We start from the raw sequence: 18,746 nt of genomic DNA on the forward strand, positions 1-18,746 counted from the left end.
TGAATAGCATAATTATGAAATGTATTTTTAAAACCATAAAATTAGCAACTTCATGAGAAAACTCTTTGGCTTTGAAACCAGTAATGGAATAAAGACTAGCCTGTACATTCTGTGTAGTCTGATCAGGATCCATGTTTTTTGTTTGTGCACATAAACTGTAATAGCCATAGGTCTATAAAGTTAAAATGAACAGAATGGTTCCTGATCAGAGTACAGGCTTTTTTAATCCATACTGGCCACAAAGTCATTATGCTGGTGTCCCATGTCATGACTTGAGTTTTAAACTCAGTTTACCAGAAAGATGAAATTGTTGTTATGAATGCAAGGAGGTATTGACAGTTGTATGCTAATTTAGCGGACTAATTCATTTTTGAAGAAACTTTTATGTCAAATCTTGAAGACCATTTGTCTAGATTTAATATTTTTCTTTTTAAGTTAAAAGTTAAAACTGCAGGAAAAGTTCTTTCCCACTGCCTCATATTAGAAACTAAAGTGCTGGATTTGTAATGCTTAAAGGCTTAATTTTATTTGTAACCTTCTGCTTTAATATGCAGTATGATTATGAAGATTGTAGTGTCTTTGTGGCATTGTAAAGGAGAATGTTAAAAATCAGGCTCAGTTCATTTACATTAAAACATGATAACTGATTAAAGCTGTAATCACATTGTTAATTTGATTAATCAATGTTATAGGCAGTAAAAAACACTGGAATTAGTATCACAACAAGTTACAAAATAAATAATGGTATGTATATATATGTGAAATGTATGTCATTGCTGCTGAAGTATTGAAGTTTTCTTTTTTGAGCTGTTTTGAGTTGTTACTTACCATGCTTACTACTCTTACTGAAGTTGCTCAATGAGATCTTAAATTACCTATATAATTTATTATTCAAACAGGATTCTGAAAATAAAATAAATAATGAATATATTTTCAAAATATAATAAATAAATATAATTTCATATGTATATAAAATAGATGTTAAATAAACAAGTTTATTGGTGGAGAACGTATGGCTAGAAAGGGAGGATGGAGGCCATAATATTACTACATTTATATTCACAATTATTGCTATGCCCAACAAAGTATCAGGGAAGCTGACTATCCTGTCAGGGAAAATTCAGGGAATTATCAGGGAAATTTACATCAGATTTTTGGTGGCCACCCTGGGCATGGATCCTCATAGCTAGAACTGGAACTGTATTGTGCCCAGTTTTGAACCTTTAACGTTATTTATTATGGGCAGATATTTCATGTCATTCAGATGTTTATATATTTTCTCAATTGAGTGCAACCAAGACTGGTTACGTACTTAGAAATGATGGTAAACATTTAGTTTATAGTAACCTTCGGACACTCTTTTTAGATGTGTTTAAACCTCGTGTGAAAGACATCACTCAGTATTGTTTGCACTCATTGAGGTCAGGCGGTGCTACCGCTACAGCTAACAGTGGTATTCCTGATAGAATGTTTAAGCGCCATGGTAGATGGCTTAGTGATTCAGCCAAAGATGGCTGTATCAAGGACTCTGTCGATGAAAGGCTAAAAGTTTCATTATCTTTGGGACTTTAAATTATTGAAACATTTAACTAATTTTGTTACGCCCGTTCTTTTAATTCAGTTGTTCTGCGGTTCCCATGGCTTATACCAAAAAATAACATTGTGTTATTTGTTCATTGATAAGTTCTATCGGATGTAGGGTAGTAAGGGAAATGAAATTTTCATCGTTTGAAAGGAGTGAATTAGATGAAAATTGATTTCCCTTGATAGGTTAGCTCTGATAGGTGTCGCTGTAGACGATGCACGAAGTTTTCAGTAGATTTGGTGCTAAATAGTGATTCAGCTTTAGGAACAACCGACAGCAGGTTGTGATTTTCTTTTTAAACATTAATAGTGTCAAATGAGTTATTTGGGTATTTCAGTGAAGGGCGTTTAATGAAAATGGCATCATTTCTATAGTAATCATAAAAGAACTTAATATGCTATACATTTAATGTTAAAAAGTATTAAATCAAACATTAACATGTTTTCATATAATGATACATGTATATGAAATGATTGTAACTATTATGTATTATATTGTTTTGCAATGATATAATGAATTGTGAAGAATGAATACTTATGTTTTGAAGTATAAAATAAATAACAGTCGGTCTGAGGTTCCCACGGCTTATACCAAAAAATAACATTGTGTTATTTGTTCATTGGTAAGTTCTATCGGAGGTAGGGTAGTAAGGGAAGTCTTCCTACTTCATGCAGGACACACAATTACATAGACTTTGTATAATTATTTAAACAAGCAAATTTTACTGTAGAACAAGAGTGCCAGAATGTCACAATATACACCTGTCACAGCAAATTTCTTTACTCTAGCTGCTGTATTGCAAATGAATTTTAATTTTGTGGTTGTTTAGTAATCATTGTAAATCTTTGGTTTTCCTAAGTCCACAAAAAAAAATTCCTTACCTGAGGTAGAGAGACCTTAAAATACACCTAAAATTTGAAAGTAACATCTATGTTGTACCACAGAAAAGTGGTCTTGGTTTTTCCCTATGGTCAATTATAAAAAAGTTAAAATATAAGTTATTTATAGTAACAACTAAGGGAAGTTAATCTTTAAAAAAAAAAATCCAAAAAAAAAAAAAAAAAAAAAAAAAAAAAAAAAAAAAAAAAAAATTGCAAGTACACACAAAAATCTTTACCAGGTAGAGATTGGTCAAAATACACTTCAAAATTGGATGTAGCATGCATGTTGTACTACAGAAAAGTGGTCTCGATTTTTCCCTACGACTAGTAATGAAGAAGTTACAATATAAGCTATTTATAGTAACAACAAAGGGAAGTAATTCTAAAGAAAGGAACTGTGCATGACACTTCCTCTCATGATGGTGTATAATTGTGCCAAGTTACATCAAAATCCCTCCATGCATGAAGAAGAAATGCTTCGGACAAAGTCATTCTTGTATCTGACCTTTGGCCTCTAAGTGTGACCTTGACCTTAGACCTAGGGACCTGGTTCTTGCGCATGACACTTCGTCTCGTGGTGATGAACATTTGTGCCAAGTTATATCAAAATCCCTCTCTGCATGAAGAAGAAATGCTCCGGACAAGGTTTTCATTCTTGTATCCTTTGACCTCTAAGTGTGAACTTGACCTTAGACCTAGGGACCTGGTTCTTGCGCATGACACTCCGCCTCATGGTAGTGAACATTTGTGACAAGTTATATCAAAATCCCACTATGCATGAAGAAAGAATGCTCCGGACAAAGTTTTCATTCTTGTATCCTTTGACCTCTAAGTGTGGCCTTGACCTTAGACCTAGAGACCTGGTTCTTGCGCATGACACTCAGCCTCATGGTGATGAACATTTGTGACAAGTTATATCAAAATCCCTCTATGCATAAAGAAGAAATGCTCCGGACAAAGTTTTCATTCTTGTATCCTTTGACCTCTAAGTGTGACCTTGACCTTAGACCTAGGGACCTTGTTCTTGTGCCTGACACTCCGTCTCATGATGATGAACAACTGTGCCAAGTTTCATCAAAATCCCTCCATGCATGTAGAAGATATGCTCCGGACAAAGTCTGTGGACACCGCCCGCCCGCCCATCCGCCTGCCAGGGGCGTTTCCATAGCATGATTGTGAAGATGCTCACAAATGTAACAAAGTGCACACTTTTCCATCTAAATTTTGTTCTTCAGTATAATAGATCTTAAGTGATGAATTCTTTTGAGTCAAACTGCTCACACACAACTTTGAAAATTATTCAAAAACCTCTTTACTAAAGGGAAACAACCTGAATAATACTTTTCTCTGGAATACTAAGTTTTTTTTACTCCTTATCCTATCTGAGTAATGGAAAAGTAAATTATCAACATACTGCTCTGAGAGTATGCTAAATTTCAACACCGCCTACTGGTGTCATTGCTCGTCAGCAAGTGCTCGACAATATGAGAGAAAATAGTTATAGTTCAGCTTTTCTAAGTACAAAAAGGGCCATAATTTTGAGAAAATGCATATCAGAGTTATGGTTCTTGGCCAGTACACAGTCAACTAATGATGATATACAAGTGTACAAAGTTTCAAAGCTGTACCTCTTACAGTTTTTTAGAAAAGGTGGACCTAAACAAAAAATTTTACCACGAGACTTAAATTTTCCAAGTACAAAAAGGACCATTCTAACACAATCCGATTTATTTTCCTATTAAACAAAGAAGGCTGAATACAGTGAATTATTAGACAACAATTCACTGTTCTGATGTCACAATTATTACGTCATAGCGTCAAACAGCATAGCGGCGCGCTGGAAAAGAAACCGATTGAAAACGGGCAAATATTTAATGAATGCCGTCAAGGATGTACTTTAAAGTCATTGGTAAGGCTTAAAATAAAATTAAGTTTGTTTGACCTTTACCGACCGACCCGAAAAAATTGCCCCGACTCAAATAATTTTATTGCATTCCAGAGAAAAAAAATATTTTTATTTTCTTATCAAAGGGAAAAACTTATTTTGGTGCTTGCAACTGGCGATTATCTTATTTAACAAATGCGTACATAATTATGGCAAGTGAGAAAGCAACCCGCGGTCGGCTAGTAGAAATCGATAAAGCGGACTGTTTATCATCTCGTGTATTCCGAAAACGTGTCAACTATGCCGATAACGTTGCCTAAGGCCATAGGATGCAGACGACAATCAAACCGCTTATAACCGGAAGGCAATCTGACGAAAGGACATAATTTTACAAATCTAGTATCTAATTTACCCGCTAAACGTAAAGAAACCAAAACGTCATGCCGGTACTTTTCCATTCCACGAGCACGTGCGAGCTATCGTAATATCTAATTTCCATCACTCGACGTTACTTTTGTTTACACATACACAAAAAAAAAAAAAAACGCGCGTAGTGCATTCATTTTTTGTTATTATCGCATCAATATTTTTTTAGCACCGCTTAAGAAGTAATATAGTTTGAATTCTATAACGATTTTAATAAGATATCGACAGGAATGTAGGCAAAATTCTATAAAAACGGTCAAATTTAAATTTAGTTCTTTGTAAAATTTCAAACAGTGCGGTCTTAAATTACTTATTTCTTTCTAAGAGTAAATAAATGATAAATTCTATGGGCATAAAGTTCAGACTTTTGACCAGAAGGTACAAAAAAAAACAATAAAAAAATCTTAAATAATGAAAAAGCGTCAGCAATTTAAATACATGGCGTAAAACGACTTTTGGCAAACAGATTTATGTTAGTGCGGCAAAATAGCTCACAGAGGTAGGATATCCACAATTATCGTTTGACACATTACTGTCAGTTTATACAGGCTATTGAATTCGCTTTAAGAAATTAAAGAAGAAACTTTTTTATTGATTAATTCAAAGAACCGAGGCGGTACAACAGTCAAACAGTGATGTGTTATATGACGCGAAAACATGACGTAATTCCATGACAATCTCGGGCAACTGTAACGCTTTGATCTCCGCTTCAGATGCCGTGATACCTACACACTTCTTTTAGCTCTTTGAGGCGGGTGTTACTTGATGATGAAAACAAGGACAAGGACTAAGTTTATCAACAGATTAATTACCGATAATCGTTTACGCTTTTTATTACGCTTTCAACATTGGGTGGATTATGATAATTGTGTCCATATTTTTGGGACACTTTACAAAATAATCATTTTTCGGCAAATAAGTCTTGAGAAAGTGAAAATAACTAGTCCTAACATTTTTGGAAAATACGGTAAGGGCTAGACTGTGATTATTTTTACTACCGATGCAGTTATTATGGAGAGCAACTAGGTGGTGGTGATTACTAAAATACCCTGAAAGAAAAATGTCTGCTGTGAAAACGAAATTTAAGAAGAACAAATATGATTGATTACAAAGGAAACGTAATGTACATGAGATTATTATTTGTCTACTATGTGTTATATCTGAAAATTGCTTGTACATAATACTGCTTTCATAACAGTGACAGTATTACGGCATTTGACAGGCGAGTGGTGGGAAATTTGATTATCTGTGAAAATATATTATGAACTGACTTAATTGTTGATTTCAAAATGTCTTTAATCAGAGATTGTTTTGAAATGCATTTGTTCGAAGTGAGAAAATCTCAGTTTCCGAATTTCAAGAATTTGACACGAACGTAAATGTTTTGAAATATGACAAGCTAGATAGTTTTAATATTTTAATTTTGTAATGCCAGAACAAAGAGGTATAAAAATCTTATACTTCTTTTGCCAGGACAGTGGCATAATAAATGTCTGATGTCGGGGAAACCCAATCTTGTTTCTGTTCTTAGTAACATGACCAATACGTGCAAGTAGCTTAAAGCTAAAAAATGATCACTTTTGCTTGCATACTGCCATAACCGTTGTAAAAACTTTCTAAAACTCAAAAAAAGCTATTGAATTAAGCATCAAACACTCGTTGAAAATAAGCTGTAGTGTGTTTAGATGCCAAATATTTTCCCGACTATATCGTTTTGTACTTTTAAGCGCAGATGTAGTGAAAACATTTTTGATATATATATATAAAGAAAAAGTATAGACATGAAAGATACTACTTTGCCTTATGTTCAAATTAAGTCTGTGCCCATATTGTGTGTGCATGAATAGGGCTAGGGGTTTATTACAAGCATACATTTAACAGAGCATCTTCCAAGATTATCTACAAGCAATAGGTTTTAATAAATAGACTTCAATTTTTATTATTACTGAGACAACAAACATTAAAAAAAAAACTAAAATATAATAAAATTATTTACCTACCTACCTACCCACTGTAAAAATACTGGGTCGGTAAAGGTCAAACAAACTTAATTTTAATTTAGGCCTAACATATTAGAATCGAAATAATATATCTCATTTAGTGATTTGCTCTTGAATAAAATCATTGTTTAAATGAGATATATTATTTCGATTCTAATATGTTACCAATGACTTTAAAGTACATCCTTGACGGCATTCATTAAATATTTGCCCGTTTTCAATCGGTTTCTTTTCCAGCGCGCCGCTATGCTGTTATATTATTTCTTAATTAATTTTGACAAAATGCATATTAGAGTTATGGTTCTTGGCCTACACAGTAACCTTATGATGATGAAAAAGAGTGCAAAGTTTCAAAGCTGCAGCTCTTAGTTTTTGAGAAAAGGTGGAACTAAACAAAAATTTTAACCTTAAACACCGACTATGACGATAAAGTGACGACAATACCACGTAGATTTTTATAAACAAGAGGGTCATGATGACCCTGAATCGCTCACCTGAGTAATATGAGCCACATGTTTCAAATGGCAAACTGTCGCTAAATTATTAACAAGAGGGTCATGATGACCATGGATCGCTCACCTGAGAAATGTGAGCTACATGTTTCAAATGTCAAACTGATGATTTTTAGAAATTTTGGGAAGATTTTCTATGTACAATCAAGTAACCCCTGGGGCTGGATCAATTTTACCCTGGGGGGTCAAGATTGAACAAATTTTGTAGAGGTCCACAAGGCAATGCTACATGTCAAATATCTAAGCTCTAGGCCTTCTGGTTTATTTTTAGAAAATTTTGAAGATTTTTCTATGTACAATCAAGTAACCCCATGGGGTAGGGTCAATTTGACCCCGGGGGTTATGATTTGAACAAATTTTGTAGAGGTCCACTAGGCAATGCTACATGTCAAATATTTAAGCTCTAGGCCTTCTGGTTTATTTTTAGAAAATTTTTCTATGTACAATCAAGTAACCCCATGGGGCGGGGTCATGATTTGAACAAGTTTTGTAGAAGTCTACTAGGCAATGTTACATGTCAAATATCTAAGATCTAGGTCTTCTGGTTTATTTTTAGAAACATTTTGAAGATTTTCCTATGTAAAATCAAGTGAACCCTGGGGCGGGGTCAATTTTGGCCCCGGGGATCATGATTTGAACAAATTTTTTAGAGGTTCACTAGGCAATGCTACATGTGAAATATCTAAGCTCTAGGCCTTCTGGTTTATTTTTAGAAAATTTTTGAAGATTTTCCTATGTAAAATCAAGTGACCCCTGGGGCCGGGTCAGTTTTGATCCCGGGGGTCATGATTTGAACAAACTTTGTAGAGGTCCACTAGGCAATGCTACATGTCAAATATCTAAGCTCTAGGCCTTCTGGTTTATTTTTAGAAAATTTTGAAGATTTTTCCATGTATAATCAAGTAACCCTATGGGGCGGGGTCAATTTGACCCCCGGGGGGGGTCATGATTTGAACACATTTTGTAGAGGTCTACTAGGCAATGCTACATGTCAAATATCTAAGATCTAGGCCTTCTGGTTTATTTTTAGAAAATTTTTGAAGATTTTCCTATGTAAAATCAAGTGACCCCTGGGGTGGGGTCAATTTTGACCCCGGGGGTCATGATTTGAACAAATTTTGTAGAGGTCCACTAGGGAATGCTACATGTCAAATATCTAAGCTCTAGGCCTTCTGGTTTATTTTTAGAAAATTTTGAACATTTTTCTATGTACAATCAAGTAACCCCATGGGGCGGGGTCAAATTGACCCGGGGGATGTTGATTTGAATAGATTTTGTAGAGGTCCACTAGGCAATGCTACATGTCAAATATCTAAGCTCTAGGCCTTCTGGTTTATTTTAAGAAATTTTTTGAAAATTTTCCTATGTAAAATCAAGTGACCCCTGGGGCAGGGTCAATTTTGACCCCCAGGGGTCATGATTTGAACAAATTTTGTAGAGGTCCACTAGGCAATGCTACATGTCAAATATCTAAGCTCTAGGCCTTCTGGTTTATTTTTTAAATTTTTTTGAAGATTTTCCTATAGAAATCTATGTATAATCAAGTAACCCCAGGGGCAGGGTCAATTTTGACCCCGGGGGTCATGATTTGAACAACTTCAGTAGAGGTCCACTAGGCAATGCTACATGTCAAATATCTAAGCTCTAGGGCTTCTGGTTTATGAGAAGAGTTTTTAAGATTTTCCTATGTAAAATCAAGTGACCCCTGGGGCAGGTCAGTTTTGACCCCGGGGTCATGATTTGAACAAACTTGGTAGAGGTCTACTAGTCAATGCTTCACACTAAATATCTAAGCTCTAGGGCTTCTGGTTTTTGAGAAGATTTTTTAAGTTTTTCCTTTCGGTTGCCATGGTAACCATAGTTCTGCATGGAATTCAATTCTTTGAACAATTTTTGTAGAGCTTCACCCAAGGAACATTGCTGTGAAGTTTGGATGAAATTGGCCTAGCGGTTTATGAGGAGATGTCGTTTAAAGTAAAAGTTTACGGACGCCAGACAGTGACTGATCAGAATAGCTCACCCTGAGCCTTTGGCTCTGGTGAGCTAAACAAGAGGACCATGATGGTCCTGAATCGCTCACCTGCCCCCACATGAACTGAGTATGATGTCGTTTTTTTCTATTATTTGACATAGTGACCTAGTTTTTGAGCTCATGTGACCTACTTCTGAACTTGACCTAGATATCATCAAAATAAAAATTCTGATCAATTTTCATGAAGATCCATTGAAAAATATGGCCTCTAGAGAGGTCAAAAGGTCTTTCTATGTTGAGACCTAGTGACCTAGTTTTTGAGCGCAGTTGACCCGGTTTCAAACTTGACCTAGATATCATCAAGATGAACATTCAGACCAACTTTCATGCAGATCCCATGAAAACTATGGCCTCTAGGGTGGTCACAAGGTTTTTCTATTATCTGACCTACTGACCTAGTTTTTGAACGCATGCGACCCAGTTTACAAACTGACCTAGATATTATCAAGATGAACATTCTGACCAATTTTCATGCAGATCCCGTGAAAAATATGGCCTCTACAGAGGTTACAAGGTTTTTCTATTATTTGACTTACTGACCTAGTTTTTGACCGCACGTGACCAAGTTTCGAACTTGACCTACATATCATCAAGATGAACATTCTGACCAATTTTCATACAGATCCCATGAAAAATATGACCTCCAGGGAGGTCACAAGAACTTTCTATTTTTAGACCTACTGACCTAGTTTTGGATCGCAGTTGACCCAGTTTCGAACTTAACCTAGATATCATCAAAATGAACATTCAGACCAACTTTCATGAAGATCTTGTGAAAACTATGGCCTCTAGAGTGGTCACAAGGTTTTTCTATTATTTGACTTACTGACCTAGTTTTTGACCGCACGTGAACCAGTTTCAAACTTGACCTATATATCATCAAGATGAACATTCTGACCAATTTTCATCCAGACCCCATGAAAAATATTACCTCCAGGGAGGTCACAAGAATTTTCTATTTTTAGACCTACTGACCTAGTTTTGGACCGCAGTTGACCCAGTTTCGAACTTGACCTAGATATCATCAAGATGAACATTCAGACCAACTTTCATGCAGATCCCATGAAAAATACGACCTCTAGAGAGGTCACAAGGATTTTCTATCATTTGACCTACTGACCTAGTTTTTGACCCGGTTTCAAACTTGATCTAGATATCATCAAGATGAACATTCTGATCAATTTTCATGCAGATCCAATGAAAAATACGGCCTCTACAGAGGTCACAAGGTTTTTCTATTAATTGACCTACTGACCTAGTTTTGAACCGGATGTGACCCAGTTTCGAACTTGACCTAGATTACATCAAGATGAACATTCTGACCAATTTTCATGCAGATCCCATGAAAAATATGACCTCCAGAGAGGTCACAAGGATTTTCTTTTATTTGACCTACTGACCTAGTTTTTGATGGCACGTGACCCAGTTTCGAACTTGACCTAGATATCATCAAAGTGAACATTCAGACCAACTTTCATGAAGATCTTGTGAAAAATATGGCCTCTAGAGAGGTCACAAGGTTTTTCTATTTTTAGACCTACTGACCTAGTTTTTGACCGCACATGACCCAGTTTCGAACTTGACCTAGATATCTTCCAGATGAACATTCTGACCAACTTTAATAAAGATCCCATGAAAAATGTGACCTCTAGAGTGGTCACAAGCAAAAGTTTACGCACGCACGCACGGACGGACGGACGGACGGACGACGGACGCTGCGCGATCACAAAAGCTCACCTTGTCACTATGTGACAGGTGAGCTAAACAAGAGGACCATGATGGTCCTGAATCGCTCACCTCTTCCCACATGATCCAGTTTTGAGTATGACGTCGTTTTTTCTATTATTTGACATAGTGACCTAGTTTTTGAGCTCATGTGACCCAGTTTTGTTCTTGACCTAGATATTATCAAGATAAAAATTCTGACCAATTTTCATGAAGATCCATTGAAAAATATGGTCTCTAGAGAGGTCACAAAGTTTTTCTACTATTTGACCTATTGACCTAGTTTTTTAAGGCACGTGACCCAGTTTCAAACTTGACCTAGATATCATCAAGGTGAACATTCTGACCAATTTTCATGAAGATCTTGTGAAATATATGGCCTCTAGAAAGGTCACAAGGTTTTTCTATTTTTAGACCTACTGACCTAGTTTTTGACCGCACGTGACCCAGTTTCGAACTTGACCTAGATAATATCAAGGTGAACATTCTGACCAATTTTCATGAAGATCTTGTGAAATATATGGCCTCTAGAGAGGTCACAAGGTTTTTCTATTTTTAGACCTCCTGACCTAGTTTTTGAAGGCACATGACCCAGTTTCAAACTTGACCTAGATATCATCAAGGTGAACATTCTGACCAATTTTCATTAAGATTTTATGAAATATATGGCCTCTAGAGAGGTCACAAGGTTTTTCTATTTTTAGATCTACTGACCTAGTTTTTGACCGCAGCTGACCCAGTTTCGAACTTGACCTAGATATCATCAAGATGAACATTCTGACCAATTTTCATGAAGATCCATTGAAAATTATGGCCTCTAGAGAGGTCACAAGGTTTTTCTATTTTTAGACCTACTGACCTAGTTTTTGACGGCATGTGACCCAATTTCGAACTTGACCTAGAATTTACCAAGATGAACATTCTGACCCATTTTCATAAAGATCCCATGAAAAATGTGACCTCTAGAGTGGTCACAAGCAAAAGTTTACGGACGGACGCACGCACGCACGGACGGACGACGGACGACGGACACCGCGCGATCACAAAAGCTCACCTTGTCACTTTGTGACAGGTGAGCTAAAAACAAGAAAGTAGGTCAGTAGGTCAAGGTCACAGTCGAGTGACTCCTAATCACTTGGGGTCATTAGGTAATTATAATTAAACAGTCTAGGAAATATGATCTGATAACTTTTAGAAGTATTTGTTCCTATATAACTCATATAACAAGTGACCCCCAGGGTGGGGCCTCTTTTCACCCCAGGAACATAATTCGAACAATCTTGTTAGAGATCCACTAGGCAATGCTACATACCAAATATCAAAGGCTTAGGCCTTAAACTTGCAGAAAAGAAAGTCTATACAAGTCTATGTTAAATTTGGGACCCGCAGGGACGGGCCTCTTTTCATCCCAGGGGCATAATTTGAACAATTTTGGTAGAGGACCACAAGGCAATGAAACATACCAAATATCAAAAGCCTAGGCCATGCAGTTTCAGGCAAGAAGATTTTTAAAGTTTTTTCCAATATAGGTTGATGTAAAACTTGAGACCCCCATGGCAGGGCCTCCATTCACCCCAGGGGCATAATTTGAACAATCTTGGTAGAGGACCACAAGGAAATGTTTCATACCAAATATCAAAGGCTTAGATCTTGCGGTTTCAGACAAGAAGATTTTCAAAGTTTTTTCCTGTACAAGTCTATGTAAACTTGGGACCCCACAGGGCGGGCCTCTTTTCACCCCAGGGGCACAATTTGAACAATCTTCATAGAGGACCATGAGATAATGTCACATGCCAAATATCAAGGCTCTAAGCCTTGAGGTTTTGGACAAGAAGATTTTTAAAGTTTTTCCTTTTGGTTACCATGGCAACTAGAGTTCTGCATGGAATTTAATTCTTTGAATAATTTTGAAAGGGGGCCACCCAAGGATCATTCCTGTGAAGTTTGGTGTAATTCTGCCTAGTGGTTTTCAAAAAGAAGATTTTTTTAGAAAATGTTGACAGACACACGACTGAAGACAGACATTGAGCGGTCACAAAAGCTCACCAAGTGCCTTTGGCACAGATGAGCTAAAAATCAGACAAGTAAAAATGTACTTTCAGTAATATTTGATATTTAATATATTTGTTCAGTATATATACATTTGCAGTACAGATGTTTCTCTTTATTTACAGACATGAGATATTCTGTGCTGACTTCTTGTAAAAGTTCGACAAATTTCAGTACAGTTGACGTCAAAATTTCCCAAGAGCATTTCTTTAACTGATACATACAATTGTTTATCCTGTCACTTGCAGTATTTTCGACCCGATAACAGGGTGCCGTATATTTTTCTTGATATACCGTCAGTTGACACATGACCAGTGATATACGGTCAGTTGATCATGTGACCCTATGATCGATATTGTTGTCATAAGAAATTTTGCATTGAAACCATCGCCACTGTGTTGGAAATGTCCGAACTAAGAAAATGAGTGGTCAAATAATGAGTTTTTATTCAAAAACGAAGAACTTATTGCGATTTTTGATTGTAACCACATTACAGTGTCGATGATTACGTCATTATATAAGTGACGTCATTACGAATATGACATCATTAAAACAGTTGTCGCACATTTACTTTTGTAAAATAAATTGCCAAATATCGGAAAATGAAGTAATGACAAGATAAATAGAATAATAGGTTAGTGCCTAAGATGGAGAAAGTTTATCTGGCTCGGCTCTGGACGTTATCAGGTTCGCCTTCGGCTCGCCCGATAACCTCCTCCACCTCGCCAGATAAACTTTCTCATCTTACGGCACTAACCTATTATTCTCTATATATTTTCAAAACACTGATTTGTTATCAACTGAATCTACATTAAAATCAATCTGTATTAATTATCTTAATAATTAGGCTGATATGTTTTCTTCCATGCAGTTACTCCTACAATTAACGGGGCTCCAGATAATTTTTTTGGCCAATGAGTATTTACTCAACATATTTTTTGTGAATGAGTAAAATGGTAAAATCTGAAACTGACTAGAAGTAATTTTACTCCTGAAAATTTATTAATGTGAAAAAAAAACAGAAATCAGTTTTATAACATATTTATTGGTTGTAACACCCATGCATTTGTTTGCAGTTTAGTTTCAATTCATCATTTAAGTTTTTGCTTCTTTTTTCCCTTGGCTTGCTTTGGCTTCACACTCGCTACCGAATAAAATAGAATATTCAATATACCTTTAGCTATGTTTTGGGGATCAGTCTTGTTGGTTTAAGAATGCGTTGAGTGTTTGTTCACTTATACATGCATTCTTAGAAGGAGACATTTTTGTGTATTCATCACTGGAAGTTGATATTTTAAATCGACACCGCTTTAAAATACACTACCGTACCAACAATATTAATTCACAACTATTTGATATACGCAGACATTGAGTGTAAAAAATAGTTTAACCTAGGTTTATAGAGTACCATTCTGTGCGTGTGTACGTTCACTGTGGGAGAATTAATGCAGACTGTGCTCTGTTACATAAAGCATCTGGACGATTCAGATTTTCTTTACGCCAGTAAAAAGTCATTGCGTGTGTTTCTGTTATTTCGTATACGTTTTTATACGCTTAAAAATTATCAGACATGCGTATATGCATTATTTCAAAGCATAATTTACGCTAATACACATTTTATCTGGAGCCCTGAATTAAGTTACTGCAGAGTGCTCTCCCTTCCCTCCAAAAATAAGTTGAAAGGATCAAAATATTCTTTAAAAAAAAAAGAAGAAGAAAAAAACAAAAGACCCTCTCCAACTGTTTTTAGATCATGAAATTTGACGCAAAAATCTGCAAATATAATTAATATGGAAATAGTCCTTACTAGAAGTTTGTATTTTTAGTTAGTCAACTCTTGAACTGTTAGTGTGTCTACAATGAGTAATATGAAATTTAAGTAAACTGATATTTAACAAACATATATTATTAAATTCAGTACATGCAGAACACACAACTTCTAGTCAAGAGGCCATTACTAGTCTGAATCCCATGTAAGGCATTATATATTCTCCTTGATGACTAACTGAAGATTGTCCTAATCTGTAAGATAATATTTATTGTGGTTTGAAACTTTCAGTAACTGTTTAAACAGTGCAGTACCAGTACATGTAGGTAACTGTATAAAAGTAAATTTTATATCATTATGTTTACAACTTTTTACACAAAACATAACAATCTGGGTAAGTAGCTGACAAACATTTATGTGCTTGAATCCTAAAACGGTAAAAAATGCCAAAAAGCTACATCATCTAACAGATTATTTCAGTGTAAAACTATATTTTATGGAGCAGTTTTACATTCTTCTCTATAAGAGTTGTAATTATCAAAAATAAACTTGTTTAGTTTCGGACAGAAATAACGTGTAATTATCCATGCAACCAATTTCTTATTTTTCATTTACTGCCAGCCTTTGATTTCATTCCTTTTAACATTTTCTTAACTTTGCTCCAGCTGTACCTAACACTCTTGCGAACACCAGCTGTCAATATACTCTTTATACTCTGACTCCAGCTTGACTTGTTCACAATATTCGAAATACTTTCAGACACGTACTTGGCACAGTCACTATCTAATGCTGTACTCCGAACAATATCCTCAACATCTGGGTATATATTGGGGAACGATTTTTTACGGATTGCTAGCAATTCTTCTACGACAACACGCGGTATGTGATTTAGATGATAGAACCTTGTAACTTCATTCTGGTAATGAATAAACATATTTATACGATTATTGTATTTTAAGTACATAGTATCGTCTAAAATGGGTTTATAAAGTTTGTTGAAATAAGGAAAATTTGGAGCGACGATTTTAGACACTTTTCCCTTATCCTCTCCAAACTTCATTCTGAAATCACCGCTATATGATAGACCTGTTATTGTTGTATACAAATCATTCTCCGTAAAAGTCTCCGGCAAAAGTAACAGGGATGCATGAACAGCGCTACACAAATTTGTGTGTAAAGCTTGAATGAGTCTGGCCGAATGCGGCTTCTTTACAATTTTCACCGGTTTATGTAATCGTCCACTAACATACAATGAATCCCAATTCATCAAATCGGAAATCAAAACATCTGTACCTATGACACCATACGTTATCAATCTTTGTTCAAAAAGAACGAGGGTATTAAAATATATACCAGCGCCATAGCGATCTTGGATTTTTGTCACAGTTTTTGGACCTAAGCGCTTCAAAAAAGAATAATGTTTAGAATTTCTGTCGATATTTTCTCTATGCCAGTCTTCTGGGTGATCAACGACGAAAACAAAGTCGAGCATGTTTTAAGACATGTCCGTTCCTGTCTGCTGGAAAACTCCTGATCCATACGCAAATGCCATTTGTATCCCTGCAGGAAATCCGGCTAAAACCCGCTGAAAAAAGTCTGACTTCACAACTGTAACTTCAGACGAAAACGTTCTCAAAAGTGCCATCTTTGCCTCTCTTTGTCAAACTCAAAACCTTAACTGAAGTGACTGTTTTCTATTGTCAGTTCTGTATTTTCAAATTTAAGTAACAAAAAGTATCTCAGAGCTCAACATGGAAATACAAAAATGTATATAGAACTTGTGAATCTAGTCTTTTATTCTGTTTTAGTAAATACACCAACGCCTTTCACGTCTTGCCGTTGCAACATCTCAAGCTGCCTCATGCCACGTCTGTAAACCTGTTCAATCTGAAGAGTGTTTGTGCGCGGAATTTCAGCATTCTTCTTGAATTCATTTCTCACATAGTTGGCCAGCCCAGGGCGTGTTTTAGCAACTCTAAGAAAGTCTCGATACAAACTTAGAACCTGTTTCTGTATCTTGCTATGTCGCACCATATTCACTGTATCTAGCTAGCCTGTACCATACTCAGTGAATACTGACATCTCCTAAAATGAGATTAAAATATGTTGTGATAACTACAAACTTAAATTAATGCTTTATCCATCTACAATGGTTCAAAGAAAAAAATGGTAATTTCTGAATTTTTAGACATCTTTCAGCAAAGTAACAGGACTTAGGAGCCAGTGTTTTCATTTTGTATAATTTAATTTATAATACTTTCCTCTATCAAATGCCAAAAAATCAATTCAAAAGTTCAAATATAAAACCTTTTTTCGATGATTTTGCAGGATAAACAGTAAACATTTGACATGTGTTTACAATAACACTTTTCTGAAAAGAACAGTCAGGCTATAAATTTTGTCACTGTATTTATTGACTATTAGCTTAGCATTTGGTTTCCTGAATCTAGATAATTAAAATATGGTCATCCAAGGCTCTAGCGGGAGAGTTAATGGGAGATATATTGCTTTGGTGTAACTGAAATTATATGGGTGATTTTCATCTGGTAAATATAAAGGATTTTTGACTGGCTGTCTTGGTCAAGAGGCCTAATTTCATGTATTTTTAAATATGCATTAATAATATTCAAACTGTCCACCTATTAATACATGGATTCGAAAAATAAATTAAGTATAATTTGTTGGCAGAAAAATAAAGGAAGTTCAGTCTTTGATGAAGAAGATGCATACAGATAAAGTTCATATAATAATACTAGTAAATTTTCATCTTTTTCACAGAACAGAAATTCACAACTTGGTGAAGTGTTTGCACAAAACTGGCAGTCTGTTTCTTCGAAGGGTGGTCTATAAAACAGTATCACAGTTTTTTTTAATATTAAAATTAACCCATTGTTTGAAATATATCACTTTTAAGTCAGAGAGGAAGGAATTGGAGACCAAACAAATATCTGATTTCTGTGTACATGTAACTCTTTTTTTCTGCCAATTTAGGGAAAATTTGTGACACATCTGGTAGTTTATGGGACTCACACATGTTGCATACAAATTTCTGGCACATTTGAAAGATATCAAAAGTTTTACATATTTTGTTATCTTAACAGAATCCCGATGCATAAAATCTTATTAAAATAGTACCCTGGTTAGCTTAATCTTTCCTCTTCATTTTGGTATGCTACATAGCATGCATTTTTCCTTGGAAATGAGGAAGAAAACCATGTTAGAACAAGGCAGCCTCTCCACTCCTTAGTGCCTCCTTAATAGGGTATTGCATGCAGTAGCCTTAAAGTTATGTTGTCCTATTAATGTCCCATTACTTGGACTACCTAAGTAACCTAGTTACCTACAGACCGAGTAATCAAATCAGTATAGCCTGTCTTGTTTTATCACTTCCTGCATCCTAGCCAAGATATAGACTGCTTTTCCATGTTGTTGCTTATGTGAATAATAAGGTAACCTTTATCAGTTGGAAGTGTCTAGCCTTCTGTTAACCAGCAGGGGTGTAACTGTTTCAATTTATCGCAGTTTATAACATAATAATAATAATAATAATAATAATAATAATAATAATAATAACGACTTTATTTATAGAGGCGACACAGTTGGGCAAGCCCAGTCTTCCCTGTGAGCCTCTTGAAATATGTACATGGTATTTACAACATGATAGTAATGACACAAAACTAATTAACATTTTAAGTTCAGCATTATAACAAAGACATAAATTAAACATGACAAGAATTATAATATTATGTACATGAATGATAACAGCTATCAGTGTTCATCAGAGAACCTCCACTGTAAGTAAGCATGTTTAAATGACTGTATGGAAGAAGACTGGCGTATTTGTAGTGGAATGGAGTTCCATATATGTGGTCCAGAGTATGAC

The 18,746-nt window shown here is 35.5% G+C and overlaps 1 pseudogene; it reads right to left on the minus strand.

The window, feature by feature from the left end:
* Window positions 1-15,260: 15,260 nt before the first annotated feature.
* LOC128552191 (phosphatidate cytidylyltransferase, mitochondrial-like) lies at window positions 15,261-16,971 on the minus strand (annotated as a pseudogene).
* Window positions 16,972-18,746: the final 1,775 nt, after the last annotated feature.

The sequence above is a fragment of the Mercenaria mercenaria genome, unplaced genomic scaffold (genome assembly GCF_021730395.1).
Source record: "Mercenaria mercenaria strain notata unplaced genomic scaffold, MADL_Memer_1 contig_2127, whole genome shotgun sequence".
NCBI lineage: Eukaryota > Metazoa > Mollusca > Bivalvia > Venerida > Veneridae > Mercenaria > Mercenaria mercenaria.